This window comes from Camelus ferus, chromosome X (genome assembly GCF_009834535.1).
Source record: "Camelus ferus isolate YT-003-E chromosome X, BCGSAC_Cfer_1.0, whole genome shotgun sequence".
NCBI lineage: Eukaryota > Metazoa > Chordata > Mammalia > Artiodactyla > Camelidae > Camelus > Camelus ferus.
In genome coordinates, this window is record NC_045732.1 from 70,020,632 (window position 1) to 70,031,511 (window position 10,880).

At 37.1% G+C, this 10,880-nt stretch overlaps 1 protein-coding gene across 18 annotated transcripts in view; it reads right to left on the reverse strand.

Annotated features, from left to right (window-relative positions):
* Positions 1–10,379, reverse strand: part of PWWP3B (PWWP domain containing 3B) — a 66,261-nt gene extending 55,882 nt beyond the window's left edge. For 4 of the 18 annotated variants that reach the window (XR_004318306.1, XR_004318310.1, XR_004318307.1 and 1 more), the window contains exons 1-3: positions 10,129–10,378; positions 3,451–7,549; positions 1,050–1,233 (exon numbers count right to left, since the gene is read on the reverse strand). The gene's annotated coding sequence lies outside the window, so the exon portion shown is untranslated. Of the gene's footprint in view, positions 1–1,049; positions 1,234–3,450; positions 7,550–10,128 lie in introns of all 18 variants that reach the window. The other 14 variants (XM_032476118.1, XM_032476107.1, XM_032476112.1 and 11 more) reach the window with 13 other exon arrangements.
* Between the last annotated feature and the right edge of the window lie 501 nt (positions 10,380–10,880).

Genomic DNA, 10,880 nt, shown 5'->3' on the forward strand with positions numbered 1-10,880 from the left:
AGAAGAAAAGATGTCCAAATGAACCACTGAAGATCTGAATGTGATGTGGTTGATTGGTACATCTGAAATAGACTAGAAATCAATCAGTGAACTCTGAATCATGTAGAAAAATCCTTAGGTCATCGATCTGTGTAGGACTGTCTGGTTAACCACAAAAACAGTGATTTTAGAGGCCTCTACTGCCTTAGGGCCACTAAGTAGTTTCCTCCTTCTGTTCTTAGATGTACCATCCTAAAAACTTGCAAGGGAGCTTGAATAAATAATTTTGAATGGGCAATGCTCACTTAAAGAAAAGGCAAAGAGAAGAGAGAATAAACAAAGAGACTTCTTCTGTCAAAGGAGAAGGAAGGTAGCCAATAAAAATGGAAAAGACAGACAAAAAGATAAATAAATACTGGGCACCAAAGAAACATATTGTGGTTGGGGAAAATATTTAAAAATTCAAGAAAAGAGAAGTAGTTTTATAATGCTTCAGTATGTAGGCCTTATTATAGCTATGAAACATAAGGAATGAATGAGTGTGTGTGCGGTGGGAGACTGGGGAAGGGGAGTGCTGAGGAATGCATCAGGGACATCATTTCTGTTACTGGCTATTTTGGTACTTTGGGGCCTTCTGAGGTTTACTCTAGGGTAATCTTTTAACTTTTTAAAGCTTCCAGTGCTGCCTTATCTACACAAGGCAGCCAGACACAGATACTGGGGTTTGTGTCTCTTGGACTTAGACAAAAACACAATGACCTCATTAAGAGGATGAGCTTAGGAGTCAGGTATCTTGAATGGCTGTCATGGCGACTTATTGAATAGGGTAGTTTTCAAGTATTTATTGAGAGTTAGGCAGTTGGCTGGAACCTGCAAGTCTTCCATAAGTAGACATCACCATACTCATTTGTATAATTTCTTCATAGGAGTTTAACACATTTAATTCTTTCCTAACTAGAATCTGAGGTTTTTCATTTAAAAAGTTATGGTCACTGAGCCAGAATCAAAGTAAATGGCACTCCATATTCTCAGCTTAACCATATTTTAACATGAAATGGAAAGAGCCTTACCCAGTGTCACGTGGATTGTGGAGTCTGGCCCTGTGATGTGGTTGGTTTTATTCTCACTCCAACTGCTTGTCCAGCAGAGCCTTCTCCCTGCTCGGCACTTTTGTGGTCACGCTGCCTTTCTGGGGCTCGACTGGCATCACATGCAGATCCCCCAGGTCGTGTGTATCTCTGATATTGACCTAAGCTGTCCAAGAGGAGACAGGGAATCAAACCAATTAAATGGAAAAGGCGTAAAGAAACTTCGCTGCCAAAACTTCAGCCGGCATGTCATTCTGACACACAGGAATGAGAAGAAATCTCCCCTGTGATGTAGATGCCATGTTTATTTTCCTTCTTGTCCTTATTATCTGAAATGCTCTCTGTGATACAGTTATGCTAGTTGGTTCATGCTAAAATCATCCCTCTCATGAAAAAGTATGATTTGGAAACAAGAAAGAATGGAAGTAACAATTGCCTTGTGTCTCTTTACAGGCCAAATCTGAGTGGCTAGATTTTTTAAGTGCTTTCTGTTGTGAATTCTCACATCAGTCCTCGTGTGGGGCTTTTTCTTCTAGACACATACAATTTTTTCACCAGAACTGCAATCACACTCTACATGCTGTCTCATAGTCTGCTAAAACAAACTACGGTTCATGGCATTGTTTGCTCACTTCATAAAAATAGTTGCCTGGAGAAAATCTGGAAAATCTGGCAAGCGCCATCTTCTGACCGGTACCAGAGCTGCATCCTGTTACTACCAGATCCTTTTTATGGGAGAAGGGTGGGAACTAACATCCCGGCAAGCCAGCAGTTTTCTCAGGCTTCTAGAATATACCATACTCAAATTTAAAGTTTTGTTATGCATCACACAAAAAATGGAATGCTAATGTCTTTATTTCTAAGGGTCTGATAAAAAAAATTGCATGCTTGCTGAGAATTGAATAGATAAGAAAGACTTAAAAAGAAAGTATAATTCTGGGAAAACAGTATTATTGTTTCATGAATATCTTTCGATATTTTTTGTTTACATATATACATGAATACATATAATTTCAAAACAGCTTTTTACTGTGCTCAAGCAGTTTGAAACTTTTTCCATTATCAGTATTTTCAACGTGCTTTTGTTTGAATCACTTCAACTGTAATTTCCCCCCCTCATTTACATTTTACTTCAAACTTATTTGTGATATTGTTAAAAATGATTAACTATGTATTAAGAATAACTTTTAAATAGAGATAGTAAAGAGTATCTTGTCTCTCAAACTATACAAATGATACCAGGGAGCCTTGTATTTTTTCTGATGTTGTTATACATATCGTATTAACACAGTCCTTTATCTTTAAATGACATAACATGGTACTTGTCATTCTGCAATTTGCCTTTTTCACCTACTACTACTTCTCAGACATCTTTTCAAATCACTACATGCTCATACTTCCATTTGTCAGCTATATAACATTCAATTGTAAATGTAAGGATGCACCACATCACACAATATTTCTGAAACTGCTAATAGAAATAAACCAGATCCTCTGTCTGTCTCACTCTTGAACTTAAAAGATAGAATAAAATGGTTATTGCTGCCCACAGCCGTACCTGTGGTCTGACATAATGAGTTACAAGGAGGACAAACATAGGGCTGTAGCCACAGTACAGCAACCAGGCTACGCTGTTGATCAGGTCCAGGAAAATTTCCACTATCGGCAAAAGACTGGGAGTAGGGGTATGTCTGCGTGTCCGTGTGTGTCTATGGATGCTTATGCATCTGAAACCAAATGAGTACAAATTTGTTTCAGCTTCATTTTGCTCTACTAATTAAAAAAATGATCATGGAATAAAGCAATTCTAAAAATGCTGAAACTGGTTAAAAATATACTTTGAAATCCTCAGTAATCTGAACACTACAGAGATACTATTAACATGGGAGTCTAGTTCCCTCTGGAAGGAAAATGTACATTTTTTTTTTTACAAATGTTATCATTCAACAGTATATCTGAATCCCTTCCATGTTCATCGTACATTTATATTTGTGTTTGTATGTGTCAAGCACTTTTTATGGTTACATTTTTCTACTAGTTATTTTTTTTCTGTAGAATAATAAATGTTTAAATCAAAAGATAATAGATTCTGTAATGAAGATAGAAATATGGGATGCCATGTAAGAAATTAACACGAACAGCATGCCTTACTGAAGTCTTAATTTAGATGCTGTAATCTGATCACCCATTCCCACACTGTGGACTTCAAAAAATATCGGGAGAAACTAAATTTTCAGGGGATTGATTGTGTCACAGTAATAACAATTTCCCCCAAACTATATTTCATTCCCACCTCTCCCAGGCAACAATCAATTTTTTTTCACCGTTATACCAAAGCCCGAAGAAATTCCCAGAAAAAAACTAGCTTTAAGACAGCCATTACCTTGAAGCTTCTTGTCAGCTGCAGCCTCGTGAAATGCAGCTCCTCCCCCAAGACTGGCCTGGCACAGCTCACTCCCAAGCTTCTCAGAGGATGCTCCGCCCCCTCCCTGTGATGGGGAAAGCAGGGGGCCTTTCCCTCAATTAGAGGGAGGAGAATAGCCAAGTTAACTGAAATTCACTTAAAGGGGAAAAACGTTCATTTTTAAAAGGACTCGAAAGAGAAATGGCAACATGTGTCTCTTTAATTTCCACTCAAAACACAGGGGTAGGTGATATTCTGAAAAGAAATAGCATATTCCTTTATCATATAATAAAGGCTCAGTTAAAAATACCTCTTACAGATTTTTCTTGCCTTCTCTGGTAACACTTCTACAAAAGACTTTGAGACCCGGTAGATCAAGGTCCACTAAAAAGACCCACTTTGTCTTTGTTTGTGACTGCAGCAAATTAATGCATTATTTTGTGGAGAATTAAATCTCTACAGTTTTAATTCCTCTCACTATGGGACATGATAGGTTTCTCTTTTACTCAGTTTGCCTCATCCTTCAGAAAGTTTCACTTTTTTTCAAGTAAAGTCATTTTTAAACCTAAAACATCGGCCAAAATCCTTAATGAAGAGAGATATAAGAGATATATATCTGAATATATTAAAATTGAAAAAAAAAACTATTCCTGGTAAAAACACTATAAAGCAAAGCTGAAAACAGAAGAATAAACTTGACAAACTGTTTTCAATTCAAAAAGTATCTCTACTCTAAAGTAGCTCTTACAAATTGACAAGAAAAAAATAGTGAAGGTGAAAAAAAAAGAGAGTAAGGGACATAGACAATTCACAGTGTTCTGAGGGAGTAATTGTTAACCACTCCAAATATTTACTTCCCAAGCTCACGCAGTGCAACTACAGGTATCTCTGTCCTTATACAGTTGCAAACCTCCAGGCTGTTTGGTAAGATCGTTTAAATTGGATGTTTTAAAGCCAGCTTGACTCTGACAATAATCAGTGCCCTGAAACTTACCTTCACCTTGTACGAAAGCTGACATTTAGGCTTCTATCTGCAACTTCATTTATTTTACATCAATTTGTTCAATTTGTTCAGTGAGGAAAGAGAGGTGCTATTCATGGGGGCTCCTCAAAACCCAAACATTAGAAATAAAAATTAAAACTAAACAATCCACAAAAGAGACTCACCTTCCCTAATTAAGAGATGCAAATATGAACAGCAATGAATTTCACTTTTCTACCTAATTTGATGTGTAATGAAGCGCCCCCCCCCCCAAAAAAATGATACAACAGACAGTTGGCAAGAGAGTGAGGAAATGGGCACTCTTGCTCACGTGCAAGGTCATAAAGCTGGGAAGGGGGCAAAACAAAATCAAAGCCAAAGTCTTCTCTGACTCCCAGACAGAAAGACGTGTTCTCTCTCCACCAGTACTCAGTGCCTTCTGGGCTTCGAATCCTGTTTCTTGGGCATAACCAAGGATGATGTCATCCACCTTCTTATTGTGGGGGAATTAGTGAATGTAACCTCCGAGTGAGTGTTGTTTAATCTTACGTCCCTGCTGGTGGACCCACTGGTGAACTACAACAGCCTTCAATTATTACCATACTTAGCTATGATGTCTCCATCTTTTACATAAATCTACATTCTTACACCAATTAAAACATATGTTTCTGTACTATGCTTTTGCACTGACCGTATACTTTCACTTGGCCATTGAGTAGTTAAGACACGTCTGTTTTGTGTTGCAGGGTCCTGGTAGTAACTTTCCTTTCAGATATGGTTATTCCTGGACAGGGACTGAAAACCACCTGTTACGCAGAGAAATGCCTATTCCACTTTATCCTCATTTACTGTTGGCAGCTCCCTGTTCTTGTGTTTTGTTATTTGAAACTTCAAATTCAATATCCTCTTTCATTGAGCTTTTTTTGTTCACAAAATATTCAAGAAATTAAGATTTAAATTTAGATTTAAATTGCCTTTAATCTAGGGGGATTGTTTCCCAGGAAGGGGTAAAACCTACATACTGCTAATGGATCACTTTAAGGGTTAGTTCTCTTAAGATAATGTTACATGTTTTAAAAAGAAAAACGTCACAAAATGCAGGTAAAGTTGGTGAGGCCCTCACAGTTCCATCCATCATCACAGTGAACAAGTAAACACGACTCCTGTCTCCTGCCACCTCTGACTAATTCAGGTTAGGGAAACAGAGCTGCAGTATGACACAGCTCTTCCTGTGATTAACAAACAAAGGGAAAGAAAACTGCATCAGGGGCTCTAAAGAAAGAAGGGTCAAGCTGGATCAAAATTATTCCACTAACCAATCTGAGTAAAGGATATCAAGGGTTCTCTGGTGAGGAAATATGGATTTCTGTTGGCAGAATCCAATGTCTAGCCTTCAGGAGTGTGCCACAGAGGCATTATGATAGACTTACATTTTTTGAAGTGTTCAAACAGGCAGGCAGGCAGACAGTTGTGGGTTTGAGACCTTTATTAGCTCAGTGGAGAGAACATTTTCAAATCCCCGACAACTATGCTAACTTGTCAATGTCCCCTACTTGATAGCACAGGTAAGAAACATACATGACTCACATGCACCTCTGATATTAACCTAGGTTGTCTAAATATTAAATATTAAACCATATTTGAAGGTACAATAATTTAAAAAAAAGATTTTGGTACCTGCCTAAGTGTGTAGTGAGAAACAGAGGAGACAAGAAGGATGGGAAAAGAGGGGAAAGAAGTCCTAATTTAATCACAGAGAAACTGAATTTGCACATGTTCAGTTAGTGCACCTGGATATAGACAAGAAATCAATAAACAGATACGCAATGTGCTGGAAAACTCCCTGGGACACTGTGTGGTTCTAGCTGCCTGGTTTTCTAGAAAAGCAGTGTATTTGAAGGGCCCTTAACTCTGTTGTGTTAGGGCTAGTAAATGGCTCTTACCTGCTATAGCCTCTCCTTATCCTTCTGAGACTATACAAAGTAGCTTGAATAACGTGTTTTCAATAGGTGACAGCTGGATTAGATTAAAACACGGCAAAAAAGAAGAGGGAACAGATAAGTTTACTCTGCTAAGCAGAAACAACACGGACAATGAAACTGGAGACAAGATACAAATTCAGAAGAATAAGTAGTGCATTTCAGACAGAGGAGGTCAGAGAACTGGACATCTTTCGGGAGAAAGGAACAAAAACTGAGAAGAATTATGACAACACAAACCCAATATCCCACCTTTACTATTTCTATTTTGTACTATAAATAGGGAATGTGTGTGGGAGGGCCTTTGAAAATGGCAGAGACGTTATTTGTGTTCCTGGATAATTTGGGCCTTTTAAATCTCACTGGGTTGTCATGACGGAAGGCTGGCTTTAGTGTTTCCTATGCTGTTAGTGCTGTTAGTGTCTCTCCAAAGCAACCAAAGAAATCATGGATGCAGACAGCGAGGTTCAGCATCAACAACCTCATTCAAGAGAGGACACAGATGTCTATTTAAGGAAGGCTGTGAGACCTTAAGCAGGTCTTAAGAAATCCTTAGAACTATGCTATCTAGTATGTGGTGATGACAACCTAGCATAGTTGTCAAGGATTGGAGAGTCAGGCCATGGGCTGGAACCTCTGGTAAATACCTGAATAGTCTCTTACACTATTTCTTCACAGTGATTTTAACACATGAGATATTATTTCCTCAAAACCAGAAGCTATGACTTTTAATTACAAACCATTACGCCTGCAGAACACGGAGCAAAATGAATTGTATCTCAAATTCTGAACCTAACATGACTTTGATATGAAAGGTGGCTTTTAATTTAGCATGCTATATTGCTGCAGAGCAGGAAGCAAAACAAATTATACCCCAAGTTTTCAACGTGTGTTTAATGTGAAATATTTCATGAAATGGGAAGAGCCTTACCCAGTGTCACGTGGATCGTGGAGAGTCTGGCCCTGTGATGTGGTTGGTTTTATTCTCACTCCAACTGCTTGTCCAGCAGAGCCTTCTCCCTGCTCGGCACTTTTGTGGTCACGCTGCCTTTCTGGGGCTCGACTGGCATCACATGCAGATCCCCCAGGTCGTGTGTATCTCTGATATTGACCTAAGCTGTCCAAGAGGAGACAGGGAATCAAACCAATTAAATGGAAAAGGCGTAAAGAAACTTCGCTGCCAAAACTTCAGCCGGCATGTCATTCTGACACACAGGAATGAGAAGAAATCTCCCCTGTGATGTAGATGCCATGTTTATTTTCCTTCTTGTCCTTATTATCTGAAATGCTCTCTGTGATAGTTATGCTAGTTGGTTCATGCTAAAATCATCCCTCTCATGAAAAAGTATGATTTGGAAACAAGAAAGAATGGAAGTAACAATTGCCTTGTATCTCTCTACAGGCCAAATCTGAGTGGATACATTTTTTTAAGTGCTTTCTGTTGTGAATTCTCACATCAGTACTTGTGTTTTTTTTTCTTTTATATACGTGTAATATTTCACCGGAACTGCAATCACACTCTACATATTGTCTCATAATCTGTTAACAGAAAATACATTTCATTGCTTTGTCCACTTCATAAAAATGGTTGCCTGGAAGAAAATTTTGGTTACCTGGCAAGCGCCATCTTGTGACTAGAACCAGAACTGCAGACACCCAGGTCCTTGGTGAGAAAGGGTGGGAACTACAGCCCTCCAGACAGTAGCCTTCTCAGGCTTGTACATTTTTTCATTTTCAACTGAAGAGTTGTGTGTGTGTTGCAGAAAAATGGGATCATATTTCCCCATTTTAATGTTTGTTCTTATAATATCTCTCATGCATACTGTATATCTTTCTTCATTTTTTGATTATTTCAAGAAAGAAAGCAAATCCCCAGAATAATGGTCAAAATGTAATGGATTGTTTTATACATTTACAGATTTCTTAATACATATTTATAAATGTGCATTTTTTTTTGAAAGCAGACCTTTATCCCCACCAAGGATAAATTTTAACATCTTTCCACATCAATAAATATTTTCTGCATCATCTTTTTATGAATTACTTTTACAAGATTATTCTTTATTTCTAAAGCTTTATCTTATCTTCTCATAATGAAAATTATTGAAGCTTACTGTTTTCAAAATAAGATTTTTTAAATGGAGAAATGTAATATATAAAAGGTTGAACTGTTCTGTCTCCAATTACACTCATATGCCCAAATAATAAAGTAGCATGTATATTTCCAAAATTTTCTTGGGTACATTGTACTAATATTACAGGCCATTCTGCAATTTGCTTATTTTGAGAGTATACTTCCCACATCCTTTCTTATTTTTGCATTTAGTTCACTGCATTAGCTTATTCTTTTTACAGCTGCATAGTATTCAAAATTATGCATGTAAGAGCCTCCATGACTATTTCACAATATTTTAAACATTTCTTGAATTCTTTCTCGAGATTATATAAAAATACAAATAAATATCTTCTACTTGAACCAAAGTCTGGATAATAGTCTAAACATTTGAACTGCAAGAAGAGCATAAGCAACCAGATAACCAGCCTTCTCAGATCCACAGAAAAATCCACTTTTAGCTAAAAACAATGGAGTGTGTGTGGGTATCTATGTCTGTAACAAAATGGATTTTTCTCTTTCAGCTCCACTATGTGTTTCAAAAAAACCATAAAGGTACACAAAACCTAAAGAAGAAAATACACAAACTTCATATCCCAACCCCTGAATTGTTCACTGCTTTTTTTTGAGTCTAATCCCCTTGATTTTTCCCTAATCATATATGAAATTTCATCATATATATTTTATTTAAAATAGTGTATTCATATATATATGCATATATATGTCCTTCCCTCACTCTGATGTGTATATATTAGAATACACAATTTGAAATTACGTTTATTCATCAACATACTTGAATATCTTTCCATGTTTCTATATGTTTACACATTTTTTGTGCAGACAGTTTTTTTCCCCCATGTTTTAAAATTCTTATCTCAGTTATTTTTTATGGTGACACAGGATCTATATGCTAAGTGAAATGTGGGAAAAGAAGTGGAAAATTTCCTCTCTTTTTTCCTTAGACATCATTTATTACTACATATATTGTTGTGTTCTGTTATATCAATATGTTTATTATTCTTCAGTTTACGGTCTTTCAGATATTTTTCATATTACAGTACAAATAGGAATACATCATTCTCTTAACAGCCAGATAACCAAACTTCTAATTGTGAGAAGTACTTAAACTTGCACAGTGATATATATTACTTCAGATTATTGCTATACAAACTCCACCCAGACAGTAAGATTTGTTAGAAACCCAATCAACAACCAAAGAAATATAAAAAGTCAACACTCCCAACTAATAACTTCATTTTTCATTTGGGATTATCACAATCTCTTTTTTTTTTTTCAAAATAAGGACCATTAATTTCTCAAGTTTTGTTTCATCATTTTTCTGTTACCACTGCTTTCTGACTGAAACATAAAATGCCCTATTCAACAGTTAGCTTTTGCAACCTCATGAGGTATTTTTTCCGCAGGTGTAATCTGATCACCTCCCCCACTTTTAAAGAGTGGACTTTTAAAATAGCTGGGAGGAATACAAAATCCAGATATTAATTCCCTCACAGAAACAACGACTCTCACAAAACGACACTCCTCTCCCACTACTCCAAAGCAACAGTCCCTTCTTTTCTCACCTTTACTGCCAAGTCTCCAGAAATCTCGAAAAATAACTAGCTTTTACGACAGCCATTACCTCCAAGCTTCTTCTCCTCTCCCTTCAGCGGAGGCCTCCGAAGTCTGTCTGTAATGCGGCTCCTCCCCCAAGACTGGCCAGGGACGGCTCACTTCCAAGCTTCTAGAGGATGCTCCGCCCCCTCCCTGTGATGGGGAAAGCAGGAGGTCCTTCCCTCGTTTAGAGGGAGGAGGATCACCAAGTTAAACCGAAATACAGTTAAAGGAAAGAAATGCTCATTTTTAAAGAACTTTAACGTGTAATGGAAACATATGTCTGTTCAATTTTCTTTCAAACCCCTAGGGTGGGTGATTTCCTGAAAAAAGAAAAGAAAAGGAGATAGCAAGTCTCATTTTCGTGTAATAAAGCTGCAGTTAAAATATTCCTTACATATTTTTTCAGGCCTTCTCTTATTCTTTATCTCTGGTAATTAAGACCTGTTAGTCAGGCTTTACTAAAAAAGCATGTGAAGTGTCTTGATTGGGATTGTAGTGAATCAATATTTTATTTTATGTAGAATTCGTTCTTTACAATTTTGAATCTGAACCTGGAACACAATGTGTATCTTCTTTCATTCAGGTCTCCTAATCCTTCCTTCCTTAGGTCATTTATAAGGAAAAATTCTCAAACAAGATCTGACTATATTGAAATTGAAAAAAAAACATGTATCAATAATAAAATCACAATAAGCCAAAGTCAAAAATCAACCACAAA